A 12500-nucleotide genomic window follows, 5' to 3' on the forward strand; every position below is an offset into this window, starting at 1 on the left:
TGGGTCACAGGGATCAAGAAGGTGTCACGGGAATCAGGACTGGGTCACAGGGATCAGGACTGTGTCACTGGGATAAGGACTGGGTCACAGGAATCAGGATTGGGTCACAGGGATCAAGAAGGTGTCACGGGAATCAGGACTGGGTCACAGGGATCAGGACTGTGTCACTGGGATCAGGACGGTGTCACTGGGATCAGGACTGGGTCACAGGAATCAGGGCTGGGTCACGGGGATCAGGACTGGGTAACAGGGATCAGGACTGGGTCACTGGGATCAGGACTGGGTCACAGGAATCAGGACTGGGTCACAGGGATCAGGACTGGGTCACAGAAATCAGGACTGGGTCACAGGGATCAAGACAGAGTCACGGGAATCAGGACTAGGTCTCAGAGATCAGGACTGGGTCACGGGAATAAGAACTGTGTCACAGAAATCAGGACTGGGTCACGGGGATCAGGACAGGGCCACGGGGATCAGGATTGGGTCACAAGGACCTGGACTGGGTCACAGGAAACAGGACTGTGTTGCGGGGATTAGGACTGGGTCATGGGAATCAAGACTGGGTCACCGGGATCAGGACAAGGTCATGGGAATTAGAGCAGAGTCACATGGATCAGGACTGTGTTACGGGATAAGGACTGGATCACGGGAATCAGGACTGGGTCATAGGGATCAGGACTGGGTCACAGGGTTTGGGACTGGGTCACAGGAATCAGGACTGGGTCACGGGGATCAGGAATGGTTCACGTGGATCAGGACTGGGTCACAGGGATCAGGATCGGGTCACGGGGATCAGGACTGGGTCACGGGGATCAGGACTGGGTCACAGGGATCAGGACTGGGTCACAGGAATCAAGACTAGGTCACAGGGATCAGGACAGGGTCACAGGGATCAGGATTGGGTCACGGGAATCAGGACTGGGTCACGGGAATCAAGACTAGGTCACAGGGATCAGGACTAGGTCACAGGGATCAGGACGGTGTCACGGGAATCAGGACAGGGTCACGGGAATCAGGACAGGGTCACAGGAATCAGGACTGGGTCACAAAGATCAGTACAGGGTCACGGGAATCAGGACTGTGTCATGGGGATCAGGGCTTGGTCACGGAAATCAGGACTGGGTCACGGGGATCACGACTGGGTCACGGGAATCAGCACTGGGACACGGGAATCAGAACTGTGTCACAGGGATCAGGACTAGGTCACAGGGATCAGGACTGTGTCACGGGAATCAGGGCAGGGTCATGGGGATCAGGACCAGGTCACAGGGATCAGGACAGGGTCACAGGGATCAGGATTGGGTCACGGGAATCAGGACTGGGTCACAGAAATCAAGACTAGGTCACAGGGATCAGGACAGGGTCACATGGATTAGGATTAGGTCACAGTGATCAGTGCTGAGTCACGGGGATCAGGATTTGGTCACGGGGATCAGGACTGTGTCTTGGGATAAGGACTGGGTCACGGTAATCTGGACTGGATCACAGGGAATCAGGGCAGGGTCACAGGGATCAGGACTAGGTCACAGATATCAGGATTGGTTCACGGGAATCAGGGCAGGGTCACAGGGATCAGGACTGGGTCACAGGGATCAGGACTGGATCATGGAAATAAGGACTAGGTCACAGGGATTAGGACTGGGTCACAGGGATCAGGACTGGGTCACGGGGATCAGGACTAGGTCACAGGGATCAGGACTGGATCACGGAAATAAGGATGGGATCACAGGGATCAGGACTTGGTCACGGGGATCAGGACTGTGTCACAGGGATCAGGACTGGATCACGGGGCTCAGGACTGGGTCACAGGGATCAGGACAGGGTGACGGGGATCAGGATTGGGTCAAGGGAATCAGGGCAGGGTCACAGGGATCAGGACTGGATCATGGAAATAAGGACTAGGTCACAGGGATCAGGACTGGGTCACAGGGATCAGGACTGGGTCACGGTATTCAGGATTGGGTCACGGGGATCAGGACTGGGTCACAGGGATCAGGACAGGGTCACGGGGATCAGGACGAGGTCACAGGTATCAGGATTGGTTCACGGGGATCAGGACTGGGTCACAGGGATCAGTACTGGGTCACGTGGATTAGGGCACGGTCACGGGAATCTGGACTAGGTCACAGGGATCACGCCAGGGTCACAGGGATCAGGATTGGGTCACGGGAATCAGGACAGGGTCACGGGAATCAGGAATGTGTAACGGGAATCAAGATTAGGTCACAGGGATCAGGACAGGGTCACAGGGATCAGGATTGGGTCACGGGGATCAGGACTGGGTCACAAAAATCAAGACTAGGTCACAGGGATCAGGCCAGGGTCACAGGGATCAGGATTGGGTCACGGGTATCAGGACTGGGTCACAGGGATTCGGATTAGTTCACAGGGATCTGTACTGAGTCACGGGGATCAGGACTGGGTCACAGGGATCAGGACTGGGTCATGGGGATCAGGACCAGGTCACGGGGATCAGGACGATGTCACGGGGATCAGGACCAAGTCACGGGGATTAGGACTGGGTCATGGGAATCAAGACTGAATCACAGGGATCAGGACTGGGTCACGGGGATCAGGGCACAGTCACGGGAATCTGGACAAGGTCACAGGGATCACGCCAGGGTCACAGGGATCAGGATTGGGTCACGGGAATCAGGACTGGGTCACGGGAATCAGGAATGTGTAATGGGAATCAAGACGAGGTCACAGGGATGAGGACTGGGTCACAGGGTTCGGGACTGGGTCACAGGAATCAGGACTGGCTCACAGGGATCAGGACTGGGTCACAGGAATCAGGACTGGGTCACAGGGATCAGGACTGGGTCATAGGAATCAGGACTGGGTCACGGGAATCAGCGCAGGGTCACGGGAATCAGGGCAGGGTCACGGGTATCAGGACTGGGTCACGGGGATCAGGACTGGGTCATGGGAATCAAGACTGGATCACAGGGATCAGGACTGGGTCACGGGAATCAAGACTGGGTCACGGGAATCAGGACTGGCTCATAGGGATCAGGACTAGGTCAGAGGGATCAGGATTGGGTCACAGGGATCAGGACTGTGTCACTGGGATCAGGAGTGTGTCACAGGGATAAGGACTGGGTCACGGGGATCAGGACTGAGTCACAGGGATCAGGGCACGGTCACGGGAATCTGGGCTAGGTCACAGGAATCTGGGCTAGGTCACAGGGAACACGCCAGGGTCACAGGGATCAGGATTGGGTCACGGGAATCAGTGCAGGGTCACGGGAATCAGGGCAGGGTCACGGGTATCAGGACTGGGTCACGGGGATCAGGACTGGGTCATGGGAATCAAGACTGGATCACAGGGATCAGGACTGGGTCACGGGAATCAAGACTGGGTCACGGGAATCAGGACTGGCTCATAGGGATCAGGACTAGGTCAGAGGGATCAGGATTGGGTCACAGGGATCAGGACTGTGTCACTGGGATCAGGAGTGTGTCACAGGGATAAGGACTGGGTCACGGGGATCAGGACTGAGTCACAGGGATCAGGGCACGGTCACGGGAATCTGGGCTAGGTCACAGGAATCTGGGCTAGGTCACAGGGAACACGCCAGGGTCACAGGGATCAGGATTGGGTCACGGGAATCAGGACTGGGTCACAGGAATCACGGCTCTGTCACGGGAATCAGGACAGTGTCACGGGAATCAGGAATGTGTAACGGGAATCAAGACGAGGTCACAGGGATCAGGACAGGGTCACAGGGATCAGGATTGGGTCACAGGGATCATGACTGGATCACAGAGATCATGACTTGGTCACGGGAATCAGGGCAGGGTCACAGGGATCAAGACTGGATCACAGGGATCAAGACTGGGTCACGGGAATCAGGGCAGGGTCACGGGAATCAGGACTGGATCATGGAAATAAGGACTAGGTCACAGGGATCAGGATTTCTTCTCGGGGATCAGGACTGGGTCACTGGAATCAGGACTGAGTCACAGGGTTCGGGACTGGGTCACAGGAATCAGGACTGGATCATGGGGATCAGGACAGGGTCACGGGGATCAGGACAGGGTCACGGGGATCAGGACTGGGTCACAGGGATCAGGCCAGGGTCATGGGGATCAGGACTGGGTCACAGGAATCAAGACTAGGTCACAGGGATCAGGATTGGGTCACGGGGATCAGGACTGGGTCACAAGAATCAAGACTAGGTCACAGGGATCAGGACCAGGTCACAGGGAATCAGGTCTGGGTCACAGGGATCAGGACTGGGTCACCGGGATCAGGATTGGGTCACGGGGATCAGGACCAGGTCACAGGAATCACGACTCTGTCACGGGAATCAGGACAGGGTCACGGGAATCAGGAATGTGTAACGGGAATCAAGACGAGGTCACAGGGATCAGGACAGGGTCACAGGGATCAGGATTGGGTCACAGGGATCATGACTGGATCACAGGGATCATGACTGGGTCACGGGAATCAGGGCAGGGTCACAGGGATCATGACTGGATCACATGGATCAAGACTGGGTCACGGGAATCAGGGCAGGGTCACAGGAATCAGGACTGGGTTACAGGGATGATGACTGGATCACAGGGATCAAGACTGGGTCACGGGAATCAGTGCAGGGTCACGGGAATCAGGACAGGGTCACGGGTATCAGGACTGGGTCACGGGGATCAGGACTGGGCCACAGGGATCAGGACTGGGTCACAGGGTTCGGGATTAGGTCACAGGAATCAGGATTGGGTCACAGGGATCAGGACTGTGTCACTGGGATCAGGCTGGGTCACGGGGATCAGGACTGAGTCACAGGGATCAGGCCAGGGTCACAGGGATCAGGATTGGGTCATGGGTATCAGGACTGGGTCACAGGGATTAGGATTAGGTCACAGGGATCTGTACTGAGTCACGGGGATCAGGACTGGGTCACGGGAATCAGGACTCGGTCACGGGGATCAGGACTGTGTCTTGGGATAAGGACTGGGTCACAGGGATCAGGACTGGGTCACAGGGATCAGGACTGGGTCACGGGAATCAGGACTAGGTCACGAGGATCAGGACCAGGTCACAGGGATCAGGACTCGGTCACGGGGATCAGGACCAGGTCACGGGGATTAGGACTGGGTCATGGGAATCAAGACTGAATCACAGGGATCAGGACTGGGTCACGGGAATCAAGACTGGGTGACGGGAACCAGGACTTGTCACGGGAATCAGGACTGGGTCACAGGGATCAGGACAGGGTCACAGGAATCAGGATTGGGTCACAGGGATCAAGAAGGTTTCACGGGAATGAGGACTGGGTCACAGGGATCAGGACAGGGTCACAGGAATCAGGATTGGGTCACAGGGATCGGGACAGGGTCACAGGGATCAGGACTGTGTCACTGGGATCAGGACTGGGTCACGGGGATCAGGACTGGGACACAAGGATCAGGACTGGGTCACAGGGATCAGGACTGTGTCAAGGGAATAAGGACTGGGTCACGGGGATTAGGACAGGGTCACGGGGATCAAGACTAGGTCACAGGGATCAGGATTGGGTCACGGGGATCAGGACTGGGTCACAGGAATCAGGACTGGATCACGGGGATCAGGACAGGGTCACGGAGATTAGGACAGGGTCACGGGGATCAGGACTGGGTCACAGGGATCAGACCAGGGTCACAGGGATCAGGATTGGGTCACGGGTATCAGGACTGGGTCACAGGGATTAGGATTAGGTCACAGGGATCTGTACTGAGTCACGGGGATCAGGACTGGGTCACAGGGATCAGGACTCGGTCACGGGGATCAGGACTGTGTCTTGGGATAAGGACTGGGTCACAGGGATCAGGACTGGGTCACAGGGATCAGGACTCGGTCACGGGAATCAGGACTAGGTCACGGGGATCAGGACCAGGTCACGGGGATCAGGACGAGGTCACGGGGATCAGGACCAGGTCATGGGGATTAGGACTGGGTCATGGGAATCAAGACTGGGTCACAGGAATCAGGATTGGGTCACAGGGATCAAGAAGGTTTCACGGGAATGAGGACTGGGTCACAGGGATCAGGACAGGGTCACGGGGATCAGGACTAGGTCACAGATATCAGGATTGGTTCACGGGAATCAGGGCAGGGTCACAGGGATCAGGACTGGATCATGGAAATAAGGACTAGGTCACAGGGATCAGGACTGGGTCACAGGGATCAGGACTGGGTCACGGGGATCAGGACTAGGTCACAGGGATCAGGACTGGATCACGGAAATAAGGACGGGATCACAGGGATCAGGACTTGGTCACGGGTATCAGGACTGTGTCACAGGGATCAGGACTGGATCACGGGGATCAGGACTGGGTCACAGGGCTCAGGACTGGGTCACAGGGTTCGAGACGGGGTCACAGGAATCAGGACTGGATCACGGGGATCAGGACAGGGTGACGGGGATCAGGATTGGGTCACGGGGATCAGGACTGGGTCACAGGGATCAGGACTGGGTCACAGGAATCAGGACTGGGTCACAGGAATCAGGACAGTGTCATAGGGATTAGGACTGGATCACGGGGATCAGGACAGGGTCACGGGGATCAGGACTGGGTCATGGGAATCAAGACTGGATCACAGGGATCAGGACTGGGTAATGGGAATCAAGACTGGGTCACGGGAAGCAGGACTGGGTAACGAGAATCACGACTGGCTCACAGTGATCAGGACTAGGTCACAGGGATCAGGACTGTGTCACAGGGATAAGGACTGGGTCACAGGAATCAGGATTGGGTCACAGGGATCAAGAAGGTGTCACGGGAATCAGGACTGGGTCACAGGGATCAGGACTGTGTCACTGGGATCAGGACGGTGTCACTGGGATCAGGACTGGGTCACAGGAATCAGGGCTGGGTCACGGGGATCAGGACTGGGTAACAGGGATCAGGACTGGGTCACTGGGATCAGGACTGGGTCACAGAAATCAGGACTGGGTCACAGGGATCAGGACTGGGTCACAGAAATCAGGACTGGGTCACAGGGATCAAGACAGAGTCACGGGAATCAGGACTAGGTCTCAGGGATCAGGACTGGGTCACGGGAATAAGAACTGTGTCACAGAAATCAGGACTGGGTCACGGGGATCAGGACAGGGCCACGGGGATCAGGATTGGGTCACAAGGACCTGGACTGGGTCACAGGAAACAGGACTGTGTTGCGGGGATTAGGACTGGGTCATGGGAATCAAGACTGGGTCACCGGGATCAGGACAAGGTCATGGGAATTAGAGCAGAGTCACAGGGATCAGGACTGTGTTACGGGATAAGGACTGGATCACGGGAATCAGGACTGGGTCATAGGGATCAGGACTGGGTCACAGGGTTTGGGACTGGGTCACAGGAATCAGGACTGGGTCACGGGGATCAGGAATGGTTCACGTGGATCAGGACTGGGTCACAGGGATCAGGATCGGGTCACGGGGATCAGGACTGGGTCACGGGGATCAGGACTGGGTCACAGGGATCAGGACTGGGTCACAGGAATCAAGACTAGGTCACAGGGATCAGGACAGGGTCACAGGGATCAGGATTGGGTCACGGGAATCAGGACTGGGTCACGGGAATCAAGACTAGGTCACAGGGATCAGGACTAGGTCACAGGGATCAGGACGGTGTCACGGGAATCAGGACAGGGTCACGGGAATCAGGACAGGGTCACAGGAATCAGGACTGAGTCACAAAGATCAGTACAGGGTCACGGGAATCAGGACTGTGTCATGGGGATCAGGGCTTGGTCACGGAAATCAGGACTGGGTCACGGGGATCACGACTGGGTCACGGGAATCAGCACTGGGACACGGGAATCAGAACTGTGTCACAGGGATCAGGACTAGGTCACAGGGATCAGGACTGTGTCACGGGAATCAGGGCAGGGTCATGGGGATCAGGACCAGGTCACAGGGATCAGGACAGGGTCACAGGGATCAGGATTGGGTCACGGGAATCAGGACTGGGTCACAGAAATCAAGACTAGGTCACAGGGATCAGGACAGGGTCACAGGGATTAGGATTAGGTCACAGTGATCAGTGCTGAGTCACGGGGATCAGGATTTGGTCACGGGGATCAGGACTGTGTCTTGGGATAAGGACTGGGTCACGGTAATCTGGACTGGATCACAGGGAATCAGGGCAGGGTCACAGGGATCAGGACTAGGTCACAGATATCAGGATTGGTTCACGGGAATCAGGGCAGGGTCACAGGGATCAGGACTGGGTCACAGGGATCAGGACTGGATCATGGAAATAAGGACTAGGTCACAGGGATTAGGACTGGGTCACAGGGATCAGGACTGGGTCACGGGGATCAGGACTAGGTCACAGGGATCAGGACTGGATCACGGAAATAAGGATGGGATCACAGGGATCAGGACTTGGTCACGGGGATCAGGACTGTGTCACAGGGATCAGGACTGGATCACGGGGATCAGGACTGGGTCACAGGGATCAGGACAGGGTGACGGGGATCAGGATTGGGTCACGGGAATCAGGGCAGGGTCACAGGGATCAGGACTGGATCATGGAAATAAGGACTAGGTCACAGGGATCAGGACTGGGTCACAGGGATCAGGACTGGGTCACGGTATTCAGGATTGGGTCACGGGGATCAGGACTGGGTCACAGGGATCAGGACAGGGTCACGGGGATCAGGACGAGGTCACAGGTATCAGGATTGGTTCACGGGGATCAGGACTGGGTCACAGGGATCAGTACTGGGTCACGTGGATTAGGGCACGGTCACGGGAATCTGGACTAGGTCACAGGGATCACGCCAGGGTCACAGGGATCAGGATTGGGTCACGGGAATCAGGACAGGGTCACGGGAATCAGGAATGTGTAACGGGAATCAAGATTAGGTCACAGGGATCAGGACAGGGTCACAGGGATCAGGACTGGGTCACAGGGATCAGGCCAGGGTCACGGGGATCAGGACTGGGTCACGGGAATCAAGACTAGGTCACAGGGATCAGGATTGGGTCACGGGGATCAGGACTGGGTCACAAAAATCAAGACTAGGTCACAGGGATCAGGCCAGGGTCACAGGGATCAGGATTGGGTCACGGGTATCAGGACTGGGTCACAGGGATTCGGATTAGGTCACAGGGATCTGTACTGAGTCACGGGGATCAGGACTGGGTCACAGGGATCAGGACTGGGTCATGGGGATCAGGACCAGGTCACGGGGATCAGGACGATGTCACGGGGATCAGGACCAAGTCACGGGGATTAGGACTGGGTCATGGGAATCAAGACTGAATCACAGGGATCAGGACTGGGTCACGGGGATCAGGGCACAGTCACGGGAATCTGGACAAGGTCACAGGGATCACGCCAGGGTCACAGGGATCAGGATTGGGTCACGGGAATCAGGACTGGGTCACGGGAATCAGGAATGTGTAATGGGAATCAAGACGAGGTCACAGGGATGAGGACTGGGTCACAGGGTTCGGGACTGGGTCACAGGAATCAGGACTGGCTCACAGGGATCAGGACTGGGTCACAGGAATCAGGACTGGGTCACAGGGATCAGGACTGGGTCATAGGAATCAGGACTGGGTCACGGGAATCAGTGCAGGGTCACGGGAATCAGGGCAGGGTCACGGGTATCAGGACTGGGTCACGGGGATCAGGACTGGGTCATGGGAATCAAGACTGGATCACAGGGATCAGGACTGGGTCACGGGAATCAAGACTGGGTCACGGGAATCAGGACTGGCTCATAGGGATCAGGACTAGGTCAGAGGGATCAGGATTGGGTCACAGGGATCAGGACTGTGTCACTGGGATCAGGAGTGTGTCACAGGGATAAGGACTGGGTCACGGGGATCAGGACTGAGTCACAGGGATCAGGGCACGGTCACGGGAATCTGGGCTAGGTCACAGGAATCTGGGCTAGGTCACAGGGAACACGCCAGGGTCACAGGGATCAGGATTGGGTCACGGGAATCAGTGCAGGGTCACGGGAATCAGGGCAGGGTCACGGGTATCAGGACTGGGTCACGGGGATCAGGACTGGGTCATGGGAATCAAGACTGGATCACAGGGATCAGGACTGGGTCACGGGAATCAAGACTGGGTCACGGGAATCAGGACTGGCTCATAGGGATCAGGACTAGGTCAGAGGGATCAGGATTGGGTCACAGGGATCAGGACTGTGTCACTGGGATCAGGAGTGTGTCACAGGGATAAGGACTGGGTCACGGGGATCAGGACTGAGTCACAGGGATCAGGGCACGGTCACGGGAATCTGGGCTAGGTCACAGGAATCTGGGCTAGGTCACAGGGAACACGCCAGGGTCACAGGGATCAGGATTGGGTCACGGGAATCAGGACTGGGTCACAGGAATCACGGCTCTGTCACGGGAATCAGGACAGTGTCACGGGAATCAGGAATGTGTAACGGGAATCAAGACGAGGTCACAGGGATCAGGACAGGGTCACAGGGATCAGGATTGGGTCACAGGGATCATGACTGGATCACAGAGATCATGACTTGGTCACGGGAATCAGGGCAGGGTCACAGGGATCAAGACTGGATCACAGGGATCAAGACTGGGTCACGGGAATCAGGGCAGGGTCACGGGAATCAGGACTGGATCATGGAAATAAGGACTAGGTCACAGGGATCAGGATTTCTTCTCGGGGATCAGGACTGGGTCACTGGAATCAGGACTGAGTCACAGGGTTCGGGACTGGGTCACAGGAATCAGGACTGGATCATGGGGATCAGGACAGGGTCACGGGGATCAGGACAGGGTCACGGGGATCAGGACTGGGTCACAGGGATCAGGCCAGGGTCACGGGGATCAGGACTGGGTCACAGGAATCAAGACTAGGTCACAGGGATCAGGATTGGGTCACGGGGATCAGGACTGGGTCACAAGAATCAAGACTAGGTCACAGGGATCAGGACCAGGTCACAGGGAATCAGGTCTGGGTCACAGGGATCAGGACTGGGTCACCGGGATCAGGATTGGGTCACGGGGATCAGGACCAGGTCACAGGAATCACGACTCTGTCACGGGAATCAGGACAGGGTCACGGGAATCAGGAATGTGTAACGGGAATCAAGACTAGGTCACAGGGATCAGGACAGGGTCACAGGGATCAGGATTGGGTCACAGGGATCATGACTGGATCACAGGGATCATGACTGGGTCACGGGAATCAGGGCAGGGTCACAGGGATCATGACTGGATCACATGGATCAAGACTGGGTCACGGGAATCAGGGCAGGGTCACAGGAATCAGGACTGGGTCACAGGGATGATGACTGGATCACAGGGATCAAGACTAGGTCACGGGAATCAGTGCAGGGTCACGGGAATCAGGACAGGGTCACGGGTATCAGGACTGGGTCACGGGGATCAGGACTGGGTCACAGGGATCAGGACTGGGTCACAGGGTTCGGGATTAGGTCACAGGAATCAGGATTGGGTCACAGGGATCAGGACTGTGTCACTGGGATCAGGCTGGGTCACGGGGATCAGGACTGAGTCACATGGATCAGGCCAGGGTCACAGGGATCAGGATTGGGTCATGGGTATCAGGACTGGGTCACGGGGATTAGGATTAGGTCACAGGGATCTGTACTGAGTCACGGGGATCAGGACTGGGTCACGGGGATCAGGACTCGGTCACGGGGATCAGGACTGTGTCTTGGGATAAGGACTGGGTCACAGGGATCAGGACTGGGTCACAGGGATCAGGACTGGGTCACGGGAATCAGGACTCGGTCACGGGGATCAGGACTGTGTCTTGGGATAAGGACTGGGTCATGGGAATCAAGACTGAATCACAGGGATCAGGACTGGGTCACGGGAATCAAGACTGGGTGACGGGAACCAGGACTTGTCACGGGAATCAGGACTGGGTCACAGGGATCAGGACAGGGTCACAGGAATCAGGATTGGGTCACAGGGATCAAGAAGGTTTCACGGGAATGAGGACTGGGTCACAGGGATCAGGACAGGGTCACAGGAATCAGGATTGGGTCACAGGGATCGGGACAGGGTCACAGGGATCAGGACTGTGTCACTGGGATCAGGACTGGGTCACGGGGATCAGGACTGGGACACAGGGATCAGGACTGGGTCACAGGGATCAGGACTGGGTCAAGGGAATAAGGACTGGGTCACGGGGATTAGGACAGGGTCACGGGGATCAAGACTAGGTCACAGGGATCAGGATTGGGTCACAGGGATCAGGACTGGGTCACAGGAATCAGGACTGGATCACGGGGATCAGGACAGGGTCACGGGGATTAGGACAGGGTCACGGGGATCAGGACTGGGTCACAGGGATCAGGCCAGGGTCTCAGGGATCAGGATTAGGTCACGGGTATCAGGACTGGGTCACAGGGATTAGGATTAGGTCACAGGGATCTGTACTGAGTCACGGGGATCAGGACTGGGTCACAGGGATCAGGACTCGGTCACGGGGATCAGGACTGTGTCTTGGGATAAGGACTGGGTCACAGGGATCAGGACTGGGTCACA

This window comes from Chiloscyllium punctatum, chromosome 20 (genome assembly GCF_047496795.1).
Source record: "Chiloscyllium punctatum isolate Juve2018m chromosome 20, sChiPun1.3, whole genome shotgun sequence".
Lineage (NCBI taxonomy): Eukaryota > Metazoa > Chordata > Chondrichthyes > Orectolobiformes > Hemiscylliidae > Chiloscyllium > Chiloscyllium punctatum.